The sequence below is a fragment of the Apium graveolens genome, chromosome 8, assembly GCF_009905375.1.
Source record: "Apium graveolens cultivar Ventura chromosome 8, ASM990537v1, whole genome shotgun sequence".
Taxonomy (NCBI): domain Eukaryota; kingdom Viridiplantae; phylum Streptophyta; class Magnoliopsida; order Apiales; family Apiaceae; genus Apium; species Apium graveolens.
In genome coordinates, this window is record NC_133654.1 from 149,452,793 (window position 1) to 149,471,769 (window position 18,977).

Below are 18,977 nucleotides of genomic sequence, written 5' to 3' on the forward strand. Positions count from 1 at the left end.
GAGGATTCTTCTGTGCACTCATGATGTTAGCAGAATAGATCTTTAAACTCTGTGTATGTTAAGAGCTTGCTCTGATACCAATTGTTATTCCAAGTGGACTAACAATGAGATTTACAGAAGGGGGGTTGAATGTAAATCTCAAAACTTTTTCAAGTTTTGAGCAGTTTCTAAGGCTAAGTGTTTGAGTGATCAAATGTGTGTGAATTGCTTGAAGCTGATGCAGACAGATATATATTCAAACACAAAGATAATGAGCACAAAGAACTTAAAAACTTTTCTGGTGGATTTGTTGTTCCACCAGAGATGTGTTATTTCAGAAAATCTGTGATTCAAAGAATTAAATCACAGCTGCTTCCTAGTACAAACTAGATGATTTTCTCTTTTGATATTTCTAAACAGCTCAAGGAAAATTCATACCTAATTACTAGCTGCTACTTGGTTTATATATCACCAAGTTTACAAGTGAAGCCAAACTGTAAAATACAATTGAAAAGATTCTTCACATGTTTCTTCTTCATTTCTCTATCCAATGCAATCTAGGATAATCTGTAAATCTTTGAATACTTCCTTGTTTGCATTAGAATGGGAATGCTGCATTTTCTTGATTCCTCCTAGAGGCTTCCACATTCCAGTGTGTCTCTGTCAACCCATGTGCCTCTGTCAGCTTGTGAATTGTCACTATCAACTGCTAATGAACTAAGCATCCGTTGAAGCTTTCATCCGTTGATGCCTTATCCGTTGAGGCTTTATCCGTTGAAGCATTATCCGTTGATGCATTATCAGTTGAAGTCTTTATCCGTTGAAGCACTTATCCGTTGATGGATATTATCCGTTGAAGCATTAGAGACATCCGTTGAAGCTTTGTTTCTTATCCGTTGAAGGTCTTCAATATCCGTTGACACTTCTTCACTTATACAAAATTACAAGGCATGAAATATTTACACTTAGCCCTCCTATTTGTACATCCATTAGTAGTCAACATGACTGATCATTTCCTAACAACGTCTAAGAATTACAGCTTGAAACCAGATAGTGAAATGTGCTACAATACTAAACTTATTGCTGAGTAAAGCTACTCCTTCAACGGATAGCCAAGATGGTCTTATCCGTTGAGGCTACAAACACTAGATTTCTACTTAAGTGTTTTTCTTAACTTATCATCAAACTAATACACATATTCCTAACAACCGGTGAAGAAGTGAGATGCGAGAAGGATGCGAAAGGGATCATGAGGTATGCGTCCCGGATTTGGATTCCAAATATGCAAGAGTTAAAGGATGAGCTGCTGCACGAAGGGCACAACTCTAGATATTCAATCCACCCAGGAAGTACAAAAATGTACTGTGACCTTAAGGAATATTATTGGTGGCCTAACATGAAGAGAGAAGTAGCAGAGTGGGTCAGCAAGTGCTTGACATGCCAGAGAGTGAAGGCTGAACATCAGCGACCTAGTGGACTATTACGATAGAAATTCCGGAATGGAAATGGGAGCATATAGCCATGGATTTTGTGACAGGCTTACTAATAACAAAGACCAATCACGATGCCATATGGGTTATCATAGATAGATTGACCAAGTCCGCACACTTCCTACCAATCAACGAAAGATACACCGTAGACAAGTTGGTGGATATTTACTTGAAGGAAATTGTAGTAAGACACGGCGTTCCTGTAGCCATAGTGTCAGATAGAGACCCGAGGTTTAATTCCCGATTTTGGAGAAGCTTCCAGGAATGCGTAGGCACCAGGCTAAACATGAGTACCGCTTACCACCCCCAGACTGATGGACAGAGCGAAAGGATTATTCAGACCCTAGAAGATATGCTACGAGTATGTGCCATTGATTTCAAAGGAAATTGGGATGACCACTTACCCCTGATCGAATTTGCTTACAACAATAGCTATCACGCTAGCATAGGAATGCCCCCGTATGAAGCTCTTTACGGAAGAAGATGTCGCTCTCCCCTGTGTTGGGACGAAGTTGGAGAACACGAGATATTAGGACCAGAGTTAGTTCAGCAGACCAGGGAAATGGTAGGACTCATCAGGAAAAGACCGGTAGCAGCCCAAGTTAGACAAAAGAAGTACGCCGACCAGACCAGGAAGGATAGGGAATATAAAGTTGAAGATTATGTGATATTGAAGGTATCTCCGTGGAAATGAGTGATGAGATTTGGAAAGAAAGGGAAGTTGAGTCCCAGATTCATAGGACCCTTTGAAATTTTGAGGAGAATAGGACCTCTAGCTTATGAGCTCGCCTTGCCTCCTAATTTGCAACAAATACACAACGTATTCTACGTGTCCATGTTAAGGAAGTACCATGCAGATGCACGACATGTAATAGAATACGAGCAGGTAGATTTACAACCTGACCTGACCTACATCGAGCAGCCAGTAAGGATAATGGACCAAAAAGAACAAGTGCTGAGGAACAAGACTGTGAAGCTGGTGAGCATCTTATGGAGAAATCAAAATGTTGAGGAATCAACTTGGGAACTTGAAGACGCAATGAGGAATAGATATTTTCTAATTGATTCCGGGATAAAATCCTTGTTAGAGGGGAAGACTGTAATAACTCGAATTTTTGAGACCTTGTAAAATGTTTAAATGAATAGTAACCCTGACGGACGGGAAAAATTTTTGAGCCCACACTATGTAGTGCATGAGAAAATGAGTTTCGGGGTTGATATTACGACTATACGTATCAAATGAGTGTAAGTAAACGCTATTAGTTTTCGAAGAAAACGAACTTTGAAAAACGACCGTATTTACGACTCATCGAAGATTACGGGAATCACAATATAATTACGAGATTAAAACCCTACGGATTTATATTCAAGTAGGATAATTAAAAATATAAGGAATGAATACGAAAGGAATTACTTCGCGAACCAATTACGAGTAAGTATTACAAAGAACGTTTAAGCAACCGAGCGAACGCGTAAATGATTAAATAAACGTAACACACTAAATAAACCATGGTAAGGAAGTAACCATGGTTACTTCATCAAATAGTGAGCTAACCATAGGATGATCAAGATAGCTAGCAAAATAGTGTGCTAAGGAAGCTAACCATGTAGTTTAGCTTGTAACCTAGCAAGCTACAAAGATTTGTCCCTAAGATTTGTGAACAAGAATCAACCTAGAATGCTATACTAGGAAGAATAAAATCAATTGCAAGATATCACCCCATCTTCCTAGAAGCAACCTAGAAAATCAACCAAGCTAAGCAACCAAGAGGAGTATAAATACCCCCCATCACAATTGCTTTCATTCGGCAATTTGAAGAAAAAAAGGGGAATTCAAATTCAAAACTCAAAGTTATAGCTCTTGTAAAATTCTCCCATTAATTCTCAAGCCTCCTAGAAATTAAACTAAGGTAAGAAAATTCTTTCATCTCTTTTTATCAAGGTTTGATGGGTGAAATAAAATCAAGAAACTCACTAGTGAATAGTATGAATAGTAACCTCTCTTTGGTTGCTTGATTTCAATGGTGGTTTTAGGTTCTAAAAATCATACCAAGCACTTCCAAGCCTCCACCAACCTCAAGAACACATCTCAAGCTTTCAAGAAAGGTAAAAATATTTGGCCCAACTTTATTTAAGATTCATTTTTAAGATCCATTTAGCATGTGGTAGTAAACCTAGTGTAATGAGTGTTATTGATGAAATCTTGATAATTAAGTTAAGTATATCTAAGGTTGGTTGTTTTTGCCTCAAGAACATGATGTTCTTGATAGTAGTTTGTGTGTTGATTATGGAATGATGATTTTTGGTGGTTGTGTTAAGAGTTACGGCGTAAACGAAACCCCGATCGTAAACGTAACTTCGTTAAAACCAACAAATTGTAACTTTAATTTTCTGCAGAAATTACCGAAGTTGTAAACTGTATTTTCTTGAAAATTAAACCTTTTTTAGGATAGAAAATGTTATAAGGATCGTTTAGGCGCTTGAATCGCTTGATTCCGATTTACGGATTAAACGTTATGGCCGTTTAACTAAAAGTGATTTATGAGACGAAAACTGCTACAAATCACGAACTTTGAAAATATAAAGGATAGACTTAAAAGTGTTCATAAATAATGCAAATTTTTACAGAGAGTAACATATTGAGTTTCCTAACTTCCATAAAAATTTCAAGTAAAAATAATGATTTTTCAATTTTATAAAAATGTCGGAGCCGAGACCGCGCGAGTAGAAACCGTAAGAATCTATAAGCGGAGTCGACGACGATAATGAGGATGAACCTAATATACTTATAAAAATGAAGCGACCATAATGTGAATAATGACTTAAAGGAATAATAAGGGTAGTATAGGTTGAGACGGTGCATAATTAGTAGCGCATGAGTGCGATTTGCTGTACATTAGAACGGAACCTAACGAAATAAAATGTGTTTATGGTTATAGATTTCTGAGCGGAACCTAGAGCATCCTCCACCTCGAGATACCCGGGCAAGTTTACGAACCCAACTCCATTTTACTGTTGTGTTGTGAAAGGATTGTTTTACTATCATTGCATAAATACCATGCTTGCCATGATACGTAGTTGTTGAAATTTCGCATAATGTAGCGATGTTGTACGATAAAGTAAATATCATGAAATTTTATTTCTCTTTAAGCATGACGTATTATATAAGACCGAGAGTCGGTCGGGATTTAAGATAAAACCCGGGAATCATTCCGGTGATATTATAGGACGGTTATAAGTCCATAGTAGTATGTTTTAAAGGGACTCATCGTCCACTTACGAAACATTAAAACACCTCGAACTTTTATTAAAACAATTTCCCAACGATCATATTCCCTCAACTATATTTTATTGTTCGAATAATAAATATGATATACTTATTCCTTATTATGGGAGTAGTATACTCCAATGATTATTATTTCAAACCCGATTAATCACTATAGATTATTAAATATGGAGACACAAACTAGTTGATGAATATTATTTTAAATATTCTTTTAAAGAGTAAACTCATTCGAGGTTTAATTATTTATCGATTATCATTTAATTATTTATTATTTATTAAAGGGTTTATTATTGATTTAAAAATCATAGATCCTGATTTAAAACATACTTTCTGATTTCGGAAAATCATTCGAATAATTTCAGATCGTCGATTAATATTATCCCGACTTATTTAATATTTTGAATATAGTTTCAAGGAGAAACGTTTCCCCCTTATTAATAGTCTGTTGACAACAGTCAACTCACATCCTTAGTACTTCCTCCGAAATTCTCGGAAGTGCGTATATACATATATATACACTTATATCTTAGAGAGATAAGTTGTTTCCATCAACAAGCAAAACGCTTGGGGAACTTCGATGTGGTTCGAGTTCTCGAGATTGGTAGAATTCTTTTAAAGGACAAGGGAGGGGTAGACTCTAGTACTATGTGTGCTAGATGGACTACCAAAGGTACCGCAGGCGAAGGTACGCAGTGTACTCAGGAACTTGTGAAGTATGTGTATACCCAAAAATTGAACACGTAGCCCGAATGCGGCAAGGGTGATAACCGGGATACGAAGGTGTCGTCCTTCTACTAGTAAAAAATGTTACTATTATCGTATTACGACTGATCATCGTATACGGTGGCTCCAACGAATATCCTAATTCTTCCAATTGGAATTGAGATGCAATACCGTAACCCAAGCCTAGGTGCTGGGATTACTATTAAGGTATTCGCATGATATTAAAATCCCTTAAAGAATTGTTTTCATAAGAAGGTGTGTATCACCAAGGAAAACTATTTTCGGATAAAACATAATTTTCATATATTGATGTTATCATACAGTCATTTTCATACTGTATATTATTATGTCGGGCATTATAGCTCACACTTGTTTTCTTAAATTGATACAACACAACAGTGAATCAAGATGCCTGTCATGAGAACCACGGACAGGAAATGGGTAGGAAATGGACAGCTATTCCGTCGATTGTTTGGTGTTGTACCACAGGTAGTCAGAAAAAGCTGGATTAGTTTTCAGTTGTTTATAGTTCGGCTTATTTATAAGTATGACTTATGTAAGGTAAGAAACAAGAAATGTATATTTGGCCGGCGGACTAGCCTTACCTAAAGGTCACTCCTCGGTAAGATTAATTACTTTTGGGGTTGTAATAAATATCACTTGATGGTTGACAATTACTCTAGTTATGATGGTTCGTTTCCAAGACAATAACCTGTAAGTGTATGTGTGATAAGTGTGGGGTCGTGAAGCGTGAGTGTTTATATATTGTAGTGTGAGTTGTGTGGTTGTAAGAGTTTAGATGGCGTGGCTTCCGAGACTCCTGACCCCGGGTTTTGGGGCGCCACATTAATCTTCTTTCGAAGTTTATTCTTAGGCTTGAGACTGTTTACAGAAAAATACTCTAGTCTAATCTTTTACATTTTTACAAACTCAAGTAATATAATACAAAATTCAAATTTAGATTATCATACAACTAATTTTTAGGGCTGTCAATTTGACTTAGTCTTGTAATGATACAGGCATGTCTTGTACAACATGAAGCACAAGAACCTTGAAGATGAAGACTAGATAGATACAACGAATCAAAATATGGAACTAATGCTCTAAGTCCGTACCAGGTCATGGAAAGAAGTTCATTAATATGTTCAAGCCTCCATGAATAATAAAATGTGAAAGGACTTCAAGTAACAAAGAAATGTATTGGTTTGGGTATTAAAGATCAAAGATTTCAGTGATTGAAGCAATGAATAACCTATAGGTTGTATCAGCTCAGGATTGTAAAAAGGATTGAGTAAATCCAATTTATTGTTAGTCGTTTGTCAACCAGAACAATGCACTAAGCGTCATCACATCAAAAAATGATTGATTTAATCATGTAGAAGAATTGGAGTTGATACAACAAATAGTGGATCAAAAAATGGGAGGAATTGAGTTGTATTGATAAAGATTAGTAAATGTTTTGAAGTACTAAAAAGTACACTTTTGGTGCAACAAGAGAGAAAATATTCTAAGTTTGAATCATTCTCCTTGTTGGCACAAGTGAGAAATAAATCTAAGGCATAATTCTTTCTCTATTGGCGCAACAAGGAGGGTAGTTTTATTAAAATGGAATATTCCCCCTTGGCACAACAAGATAGATTATTATCCAAGGGAAGAAATGTAATGTCCGGGAAATATTATGTAATTATTTTTATCAATAAATAATTATTATGTGATTTTTATGTGAATTTTGGTGAATTATTTGATGATTGATATTAATTTTTAGGTATTTATTTCTGATAAAATTAGGATATTTTAATCTTTAATTATCCAAAATTAAATATAGATAACTTTGGTATTTTTCTGGTAATTTTTGGATTATCATATGATTTAATAAGAATTTACAGAATTAATAATGATTATTTTTATGTAATTATAAAATTACTTTTTAGAATCAGAAATCGTCCCATTTCAACCGTTTTTGCTTTTTTACAACCCGAAACTCTTCTGAAAACTCCTTCCAAACCTAATCTGATAATTCTGAACACCTTTCGTGTTTTGACTTTTTCGATCCGGGGTACGGTTTGACCCGTACGAGTCCCGGTGTAAAATATTTGATACGCTAATAATTTTATAGATCGATAAAAATCCGTATTCTCAAAAGGCAAGATATTATTACCTTATTTTCGTATAAAGTGTTTTATAGGAAGCTCCGTTTTGATAATTATCCAAGTCTGGTATTAAAATTGAATCGTCTTCTTAGTTACTTAGTGGCTAAGTAAACTATTTTCGGATCTGATATGTAAATGTAATTATAGAAATTATCAAATAAATAAAATACTTGATGGTTCGGTCAGCTGTGCATTGCTTTGTTATCAATTGTCTGTGATTTGTTGGATGCAAAGATTAATTTTACAATTAGTTATCGAGATGTATGAATTTAATTTGTTTTTAAAGTAATTTTTATTGAATATTTATTCTTATAAACGCTAAAATTGTTTCTAAAATTATTTTTATTATTTTTATTATTTTATTTATTATTTTTAGGAGTTTATAAAATTTAGAAATTAATATTTATTAATTACTCTTCTTCAAATGATTTATTAAGTAATAAATAAGGGTTATTTAACTTTTAAATAATTTTATAAAGCTACTAGAGCATGTCAAAGTTTTGAAACTTATTTTATTATCTCTACAATAACTCTAAGGACTGGGTAAAAATAGTAGTTGGATTTATTGTGATGTCTGGATATTCTAAAATTATTTTAACAATAATTATTTCTATTTGGTGTGCTTTCTTGTAAAAATTCGTAGAAAAATAAACCATATACTCAAAAATTATTTTAAAAATATCGGAATATAGATATTTTTATGAACTTTATTTTAAAATTATTTTGTAGTTAAATTCTATGTTTCCTCATTATTATACAATTTACCAACGTAACTGCACTATTATTAAAATTCCGGAAAGAAAATTCAGAGGAGGCAAAGGACGATAAAGCCCCCGTCTCCATTCCTTTTTATAACCCAGCAAACAGACCCAGTTCAGGTGCCCCTTTTGCTCGTCTTTCCCGATCTCTCTCCTGCATCTCCTGCTCGATTCCTTTTTCTGTCCTTAATCTCTCTTCCCTTCGCTCTTTCTTTCTTTGTTCCCTGTGTTGTCGTCCGTCTTGTTTTCCAGTAAGTTTCACCGGCCTATTTTTCTGGCAAATTATCCGCCTTGCCTCGTTTCAATTCGACATTTAATCTTGTTGATGCATGTGTATATATTTATACGTGTGTATATACTTTGATTGATTCCGTTTAATTCCCCGTTGTTGTTGCCCCTCATCGTTTTTCGGTGGGGATTGCGGCGCGTGGCGCGGTTCTGATTGTGTCCCGATAGCTTTGCGGTTCTGTTCAGTTATTCCTGCTTAACTTGTTAGTTATTTAATTCTGCATAAATTTATTGAATAATTTCGTGATATAATAAATTTTGCGTGGAAAATTATTTTAATCGTCGAGTTTGCGTTGGAAACCCGAGAATTTATCGGGTACCCGCAAAACTTTACCGCCGTCGGCGATGAGCCTCGGCGAGCCGTCGGTGGACAATGATGATTATTTCTGAGTCCTACGTTTACTAATTAAATAAAATATGAATAAAAACATGAAAATACGAATAATAATAATTAATAATAGAATTCGTATCGATGATTGGGATTTTTAAATATTGAAATTGTTAGTTATGGATTGTTAGTTGTTGTGGTGATTGACGTCGAATTGTTTCGACGGGTAGTCCGATAAACAAAGGAAACGCTGCCCGATTTTCGGAAAATTAATTCTGAAAATACGGGAACGTAATCTATGATTATCGAAGACGTCGATCGAGGTTATATTATTAAATTTTTCAAAACCTAATTAGATGTTGTGATAAAATATTTTATAAATAATCGACTAACCTATTATATCAAAACGACGAGTATACGTACTTTCCGAAAATAGATACCGAACTGAGTTTCGAAGATGTGAACCATAATTGCTATATGTATTTCAATGATACATATAAATACGAGTTAGATTATGAAACTGTATGGGTAGAAGTGATAGTGGTAGTATGTTAAGAGAGACGATGATCTGAACTAGGGTATTTCAACCCTGTAGGTCCTAGACGGAAAACACGAGTCTCGACATCGGACTAGGAATGATCTAGTGATTAAATTTTGAGATCAACAAAGTTCCGATCGAAGGGCCTAAGTGTGGGATCGTATCCAAGATAGGGTAGTGGTTGGACGATTAAGCCGAACGTTCAAGGCAATCCAAAAGTCAACCGATAATAGTAGTTAAAGTTTATCAAGGCAAGTATTCCTGAACTTTCTTTTAAAATACTGCAATTATTTCTTCGTTCCTATTCTAAGTTCAGAATAGTTAAATGTTTTACATTTCGCTGCAATTACTCTTATTATGCCTGTTCTTTTCATTGTTATTCCTATATTATCGATTGTTCTCTTGAGCAAATACCCATTCTTTCGGGTTATTTGCGAACAGTGAATTGGGATGTTTTGAAATCAAAATAATTTGACATCAAAATACTCCATGGACTGGATGATGATGATGTGTGAGATTAAGTTTTCTTAATCCGAAGGACCGGAATATTTCTGTATTCTTGAGATGGGTCGTAGAGCCTGGGTACCCGACTAGATCTATACATGTAGGTATAGATCTACATTGTATCTTGGATGATCAGCAGGATATAGGTGCGAACTAGTGTCCAGTCTAATTTGTTGTTGATCTCCATTAACGGCATTCTCTCTCGAAAGTTTTATGATTTCAAAAACCGGACAAAACCCTGATTCAGGAGATGAATTTGGGAATCGCTTGTCACTTTTGGAGTTATAACTAAAGGCTGGTAACAACCAATGTTTATTCGCTCAACTCCTTCAAATAAATAGAATTGTTTAAAAAATTTATTTAAAGATTTTGTCCGGAAATTTTCCTTTGATATTAATGCTTGAAACTCGAATTATATACTTGCTGGGCATTTTTGGCTCACTCTTGCTTTGTAAATTCTTATTTATTCCAGAAACATATAAGGATAAAAGTGAATATCTTTATTAGACAGCAGAAGTTAAAGAAATCTCTGATGCGTGAGGTCGAAGATGTTAGAAGAATATAACAAGAGCATTAGTACCGAGGTATTTAAACTTGTATTCTAGTTGTTGTTAGTTGTAGAAGATTAGATTCTTGTTTCATACCATAACCTGTAACCGATCCAGATTCAAAGGGGTTAATGTAATATTATTTTATTTTATGTAGAGATTATTTAATGACACCAAATCTTGACCCCAGATTCGGGTTGTTACATGTTGGCATCAGAGCTACAGGTTATTATTAACTGAAATAAGAATAGGTGAGGGTAAGATAGGAGTAGTAGGTCGTACAAGATAGGAAAGACCCTAGGCATACTCATGTTAAGTTGAGTTGAGTGCGAATTAGGGTTAGCAGATCCGATATGGAATTGGTAAGATAGGATTGTTGAGAAAGTGTAAGGAAAATATCACAACGCTATAGGTATATTGAGTTCTCAGATCTTACAGTAATGAGGAATCGACAGATCGATGGAGACTGGGTATGTTACCCTACTTTTCAAGTGGTTTTGAAGAAAATGTGATTGATTCTTGTGAGAACTTGTGTAAGGGAAGCTAGGTGAGTATTAGTACAATTTAACTTAGAATTAGGTAGTAGGACTAGCTTTACGCTGGAGGCAACGAGTTGATGGAAGCTGATGAAGGACCAAAGTTGCAAGCTGCAAAGGCACCACCGTTGCGAGAAGATTTTATCACTTATCGGGAGCTGCGCGAGGAATAATATTTACCTTATTAGATATAGGTAAGATTAGCAAGAAGATGTGACCTTATTTACAAGAAAAACGTCGAATTACATGTGTGGTTGTAAGTATAACATCCAGGACGACGACGAGAATATCAAAGATAGTACCAGACGTCAGCGTTGCGGTAGAATGGCAAATAAAATGATATACAACGGTACCTCAAAGTTTTGTCGACTAATAAATACAAACAGAATTCAAGGAGAAGTAGAGAATATACCGAAGTGGAAAGACCTGTACATGGGCATTCCTTTAATTAGATATCTCATTAGTGAATCATAAAAATAGCAAGTAACTTAAATAGTAAGGACGACCAAATATTTGATTTTCAAAATTTCTAACTGAGATTTTGGAAAAGATTTTCTTAATCAACTTTCAGAAGATTTTTGCACAAAATGAGTTTTACAATTTGGTTGTCAAATTAATACTTAAGTTCTTGTTATTATAAATAGGAAAATGATCTAAAAGGATAACGGATCTGGACTCAGTATTGTTAATTTGGAGGACCAAGTAGAACCACTAGTAAGAAGACAGTTTAAAGTTTTCCGTGAAAGACGAACATAAATTTTGTTTAATCATATCAATAATTGAATCAACATGTTAAAAATATTATTTACCCAATTCATGAAATTACTAAAAATTTAACAAGATTCGTAATTCAGAAGACAGAAGATGATTGAAGGAAAGGGAAGACTCTTCCAGATGATTGGAGAAGAATCGTTTTTCTATTGGCAAAGTTGGGGCGTTACGTGATCAATGATTATTCTATGAGGCATAGATGAAATCGAAAGAAATGACTATAAATTTCGTGGGAGCGCAATTATGATCGGATTGTTAAAGCATTTAATGTGAAGGCATTTTCAGACGACATTCCGAAATTATAATATGATCTAAACTGTGAATCTTGCATTCGAACGATTCCTGAAGGCATACGTAAGTGAAGCGTGGACAGTGACCAAAGATGACCACAATGTCATTCTTTTCTCTAAAACGATAATGTATGTTCATCTCGGTTCGTGAATACGTGAGCTTTTGTTAGTAATAGATCATAGGAGGCGAAAATGAAAGAAAATTTATTATATTTCTTCTGAATTATTTCTCTTCTCAAAAAATTGCTTCCTGATTGAGACAAATAGTGTTGTGGTATGACGCTTTGTCAAAATGACAAAGAGTCAGGTGGGACGCCACCTAATCATGTGCTTTATGCCATATAGTATGAAAGACTGGCCATCTTGAGTACGAATATGGTTGTCTCATTCATATCTAAATCTTCACTCATTCTTCTTCCTTCAATTTACTGATTTATAGATTCTCCCAATCGTTTGTTACATTGTTATTCCTTATTCAAGTTTTCAATCAAAATCATATTCACAAGCTCTCCTCTTGCATAGAGTCTGTTCTTTGATGATTACAAAAGAAATGGAATAGTCCCGGGTGACAGATAGAATTACTACTTACTTTGCGCTTTGCGATAGGAGCTTGCGCGTTCGTATCTTAATGCACGTATTTAATTTATTCGGCACTTGCGTTCTCATGCCCGGAACCCCCGCAACTGAAAGGGCAAAGCTTCGTAGACAGCTTCGCGCTTCTTTCTAGCGACTAGCTGGGGCGGGATCGAGCTAAAAAAGAAAAGAAAAGGGCGTTTAACCTTGAATGCTATTAATAGATTCTATTTCAATTGCCATCAAAAATGAAACTTTCATCATAGCAGTTATATAACAATAAGATTTAGGCGCTAAACTAGCATGAAGAAATTAATGATACTTCTTTATCTTTTGAGTTGTTCCGCTGTATGTAACTATTGAAAGTGAGCTTTCATGCTTTGGTGGGTCTCCGAGATCCTTTCGATGGGGTGAAGGGGAGCGGACAGCGAGTTGGAAGACGCTGCAGAACCGCGTGGTCGAAGGTGGATATAATTTCAAGGCGATAAATGATGGACATTTGCAAGCAAGGAAGAATGGATACACCGACAACATGGTTGTGGCAAAGACATCAAATTAAACAGTTTTTCGTGTTACGAGGATCTCATTAGTATGGTAGATTACGTTAACGAGTACTTCAAATCAGAGAATTTTGACGTGAAATGAATGGTTAGCGAACCGTAACAAATAAATTAGTTATAAAATAAGGAAGTAAAACTGTGTACGTCAGACAAAGCGAACGAGTGTTGGGACGACAATCGAAGATCAAAGGAATTCTGAACAATGCCTCAGACAGGAGATTAATACGTGAAGCATCCCTTCGTCGCGGGAAGATATTTGTCGTGAAGATTCAAGATAGAAGAAATCTTAATTGCAACCAAATTTTGAACGTGTTCTTCAAGAAATTGTGAGGTTCTCTAATTTGAGTAAATAAGTTATGGTGAATTTAATACCCATGACTGGACCAGTGACGAAGGTTCGATACAGGAACATAAGTGGAGATGAAGCAATGGTGACTCGACTGTGAAACCTTTTAAAAAATAATGATCTGGCAATTGAGTTTCCACCAGATTGTGACGATAATAATGAAAACCATGCGTGGCTATTAAAAGATAAACAGATTAATTAAGGAAACTGAGTGTGTATCGCCTAAGATAGAGGACTGATGTGATTAGTTGAAGGATACAGCTTAAATTCTAAAAGCAACTATACACAATTAGTAATGACAAGAAATAAGTTAAAATACTCGCGAAATAAAATTTTTGAGAAACAACAAGATAAATTTTAAAGTTCACTAATAAAATTTTGTAATATTCTGAAAGAACTGAGAAAAGTATGGTTATATTAATTATTGTTGGTTTAAGACCTTAGTCCCATTTCAAAAAGATATATGTTATGCCAATTAATTATACATATGCTGGTCAGAATGATATAGTTTGAATTATGGTGAATGGATGAATTTGGTTGATGGAAGTGGATGGATATGATTGTGGATGATTTGGTTGATTGATGGTGTCGGCTTGAGTCCGACTGGTAGTCGATGGTATAGGGGAGGTGCTGCCCAAATTTTCAGAAATTACCCTATTTTTAAGGATAAAAAGTATACTTTCATATGTTATTGAGATACCTGGTGGTACTCCAAATGATTGCGGTCTCGGTTCTTGGAAAAGGTTGTTATGATCAAACCGACTTTATATAATTGGTCTTTGATTCCAGTTAGCTAGTCAGCACTTGGATTAATTCATCAGTTAAAAGAGTTAATTGATTAACTTTACCAACTAATGGTTAGTTAAATGGAGATCGATTCCAATTAGATTAAATCAAATTCTGACATGATTTTCAGTTCTGAAATCAAAGTAATTAGGAATTTGGAGGAAGTGAGGTTACTACAGACATGTGCGAGGTTTTATCTAGATGAATAGGCCTTTGCGATAAACAAGAAGAGCAATTTCAAGAACTGAAGGTGTAAGACAAAATAAAGAGATTTTATCATCTATAATAACGCTTCAGGAAGGACTGGAATGTATACCCAGATCGAATGGCGATTGAATGGAAGTTCTTGTAAAATAAAGGGAAACTCAAAAATCCAAGTATCTGATGTAAGACAGAGACTGGCGAAGTCCGTAGGTTAATTCAGGAAAAAGAGATGTAAATCAATTGGGAAAATCCAAATATGCGATCAGTGATAATTTATGCGATATTAAGAAAATAGCTACCAATGAATTTTGATAATTCTGTTAGTGAGAATTTAAATATTATAAATAAAAACCTTCATTCCAATGTTAACTCGAGAAATAACCTATATAATAATGAACATATTAGTATTATCAAGAAAAAAAGAAATTCCTTATGTTTAAAAGAGATAATGAATAATGAGAATGAAGAACTAATGACGAAAAGAAGTGGAATCAAAAGGATGATAAAGCAATACTATAAAATAATCCAGGATATATGCAAGTTGTGAACGCCGGTTGTGCCAGAACTGAAAGGAGAATGGAGTGAAACACCGATAATTGGAGATAGGAATTCGTTCCAAGAATGCGTGTAAACAGGGAAGATTAAACAAAGATATTAGTGGCGAACGGTTAGAAAAGAACGTTACAATGAATCTCATATCGGAATTATTTAGAATTAAAGTGAAGTCCCGAAGGTTCTGACGAATAATTTACCAAGGTTACCTCGGGGAATGAAGTAAGAATTTTCATCGGTTATTATATTGAGTCGAGATGGTGTCAAAAGCCCCGTGTCGTATGACCCAGTAGGGATGAAGTAATGAGTCAAGGAAACTTCAAGAGTGTGGAATGAAAGAATAATGAAATAAAGAGTGTTTCGCGCTATGCACAAAAAAAGGTCATGGGGAAAAAGAGAATGGAGGTATGAAATTACGCGTCGATTATCAGAAGTTGTAAATCTGAGGATTAAAAGAACATAATGTGTTAGGAGTATTTGGATAATGTAATTGTATTTATTGATAACATCCTCGCCCATTCATGGACTAAGGAAGACCAAGCTGAACACCTGGAGATATTCCTACGAAGGGTGAAAGGTAGCAACTGCGTTTTAAGCTTCGAAGATATGAATTCTGGTTATAATTGATTATAAGCTACGGTTGTTTGGTTTACTACCAATCAGACCAGGTCCATTTAGGGACAGATATCTTGAATAAGAAGGAAAGAGTGAATACCATTAAGATTTCTGGGGAGTGGTTAAAGGAATTGGAAAAGTTAGAAATTAAAGATCAGGTTTTGACTCAGTTTCTGGTTTATACTTACTTTGTTGTTAGATATCAAAGGTGGTATTAATATAGATGATTGATGTTGACTTCAGTATGGAATGTTGTGAGCATCAAAGTTCATATTAATATCTAACTTGATATGACAACAAAATGAGTATTAGTACCAAGAGACCGGGTTTTGAATAAAGTTATGATTCATTCAGTTCCAAATTAATATATTTCCTTTCAGATAGTAAAAGATTCTTGCTTGATGAATATACTTGATAGTGATTGAAAAGAAATTGAAGTATACTACAAAATGGTGAGTTAAATGCAATTGCCGAGATTTTTCCTTTAATTTTTAGTTTTAAATGGATTTAGAACATTTTAAAGCATCAGACGCCATGAACTCAGTATATCGGGCACAAATGAATGAAAAGTACAAGAGATCGATTAAAAATTCTCGAATACAATTGGAAAATGATCATAGGCCAGACTAAACAAACAGAAGAAGACGTGAAGAGTAAAGTAGAACAGTCAGTTAAAATGGAAGATTCATGAACACAAATCATTAGAATTAGAAAGAAAAGTAGATTAATATAAATTAAGTTAGTCTGTTGAGACAATGAGATAGATAGAGCGATTGTGAATGACTTGGCCTTGTTGTTACGGGCATAACGAGTTCTTAAGATGTTCAAATGTATATGACTAAGAAGAGTAATTTAGCTCCATATGTATAAAATGAAGGTTTAAGTCAGGTTACGTGAGTAACTGGTAGATTTGATGTCGGTGAGAGACCGTTGAGTTGTGATTAAAGTGATAAGACCTGAGAAATTATAAGAGAGATACTTGGAAAATATCATGGTCTGTTCCTTAGCATGATTCTGAGGACTGAATCCTTTTAAGGGGGAAGGATGTAAAGTCCGGGAAATATTATGTAATTATTTTTATCAATAAATAATAATTATGTAAATTTTATGTGAATTTTGGTGAATTATTTGATGATTGATATTAATTTTTGGGTGTTTATTTCTGATAAAATTAGGATATTTTAATCTTTAATTATCCAAAATTAAATATAGATAACTTTGGTATTTTTCTGGTAATTTTTGGATTATTATATGATTTTATAAGAATTTACAGAATTAATAATGATTATTTGTACGTAATTATAAAATTACTTTTTAGAATCAGAAATCGTCTCACTTCAACCGTTTTTGCGTTTTTACAACCCGAAACTCTTCCGAAAACTCCTTCCTAACCTAATCTGATAATTCTGAACACCTTCCGTGTTTTGACTTTTTCGATCAGGGGTACGTTTGACCCGTATGAGTCCCGGCGTAAAATATTTGATACGCTAATCATTTTATAGATCGATAAAAATCCGAATTCTCAAAAGGCGAGATATTATTACCTTATTTTCGTATAAAGTGTTTTATAGGAAGCTCTGTTTTGATAATTATCCAAGACTGGTATTAAAATTGTATCGTCTTTTTAGTTACTTAGCGGCTAAATAACCTATTTTCGGATATGATATGTAAATGTAATTATAGAAATTATCAAATAAATAAAATACTTAATGGTTCGGTTAGCGGTGCATTGCTTTGTTATCAATTGTTTGTGATTTGTTGGATGCGAAGTTTAATTTTACAATTAGTTATCGAGCTATATGAATTTAATTTGTTTTTTAAATGATTTTTATTGAATATTTATTCTTATAAACGCTAAAATTGTTTCTAAAATTATTTTTATTATTTTTATAATTTCATTTATTATTTTTAGGAGTTTATAAAATTTAGAAATTAATATTTTATTAATTACACTTCTTTAAATAATTTATTAAGTAATAAATAAGGGTTATTTAACTTTTAAATATTTTTATAAAGCTACCAGAGCATGTCAAAGTTTTGAAACATACTTTATTATCTCTACAATAACTCTAAGGACTGGGTAAAAATAGTAGTTGGATTTATTGTGATGTCTGGATATTTTAAAATTATTTTAACAATAATTATTTCTATTTGGTGTGCTTTCTTGTAAAAATTCGTAGAAAATAAATCATATACTTAAAAATTATTTTAAAAATATCAGAATATAGATATTTTTATGAACTTTATATTAAAATTATTTTGTAGTTAAATTATATGTTTCCTCATTATTATACAATTTACCAATGTAACTGCAGTATTATTAAAATTCCGGAAAGAAAATTCAGAGGAGGCAAAGGACGATAAAGCCCCTGCCTCCATTCCTTTTTATAACCCAGCCAACAGACCCATTTCGGGTGCCCCTTTTTTTTCGTCTTTCTCGATCTCTCTCCTGCATCTCCTGCTCGATTCCTTTTTCTGTCCTTAATCTTTCTTCCCTTCGCTCTTTCTTTCTTTGTTCCATGTGTTGCCGTCCGTCTTATTTTCCGGTAAGTTTCACCGGCCTATTTTTCCGGCGAATTAGCCGCCTTGCCTCGTTTCAATTCGACAGTTAACCTTGTTGATGCATGTGTATATATTTATACGTGTGTATATACTTTGATTGATTCCGTTTAATTCCCCGTTGCCGCTGCCCCTCACCGTTTTTCGGTGGGGATGGCGGCGCATGGCGCGGTTCTGATTGTGTCCCGGTGGCTTTGTGGTTCTGTTCGGTTGTTCCTGCTTAATCGGTCGAGTTTGCGTTGGAAACCCGAGAATTTATCGGGTACCCACAAAACTTTACCGCCGTCGGCGATGAGCCTCGGCGAGCCAGCGGCGGACAATTAAATAAAATAAGAATAAAAACATGAAAATACAAATAATAATAATTAATAATAGAATTCGTATCGATGATTGGGATTTTTGAATATTGAGATTGTTAGTTATGGATTTTTATTTGTTGTGGTGATTGACGTCGAATTGTTTCGACGGGTAGGCCGATAAACAAAGGAAACGCTACCCGATTTTCGGGAAATTAATTCCAAAAATATGGGAACGTAATCTATGATTATCAGTGACGTCGAACGAGGTTATATAATTAAATTTTTCGAAACCTA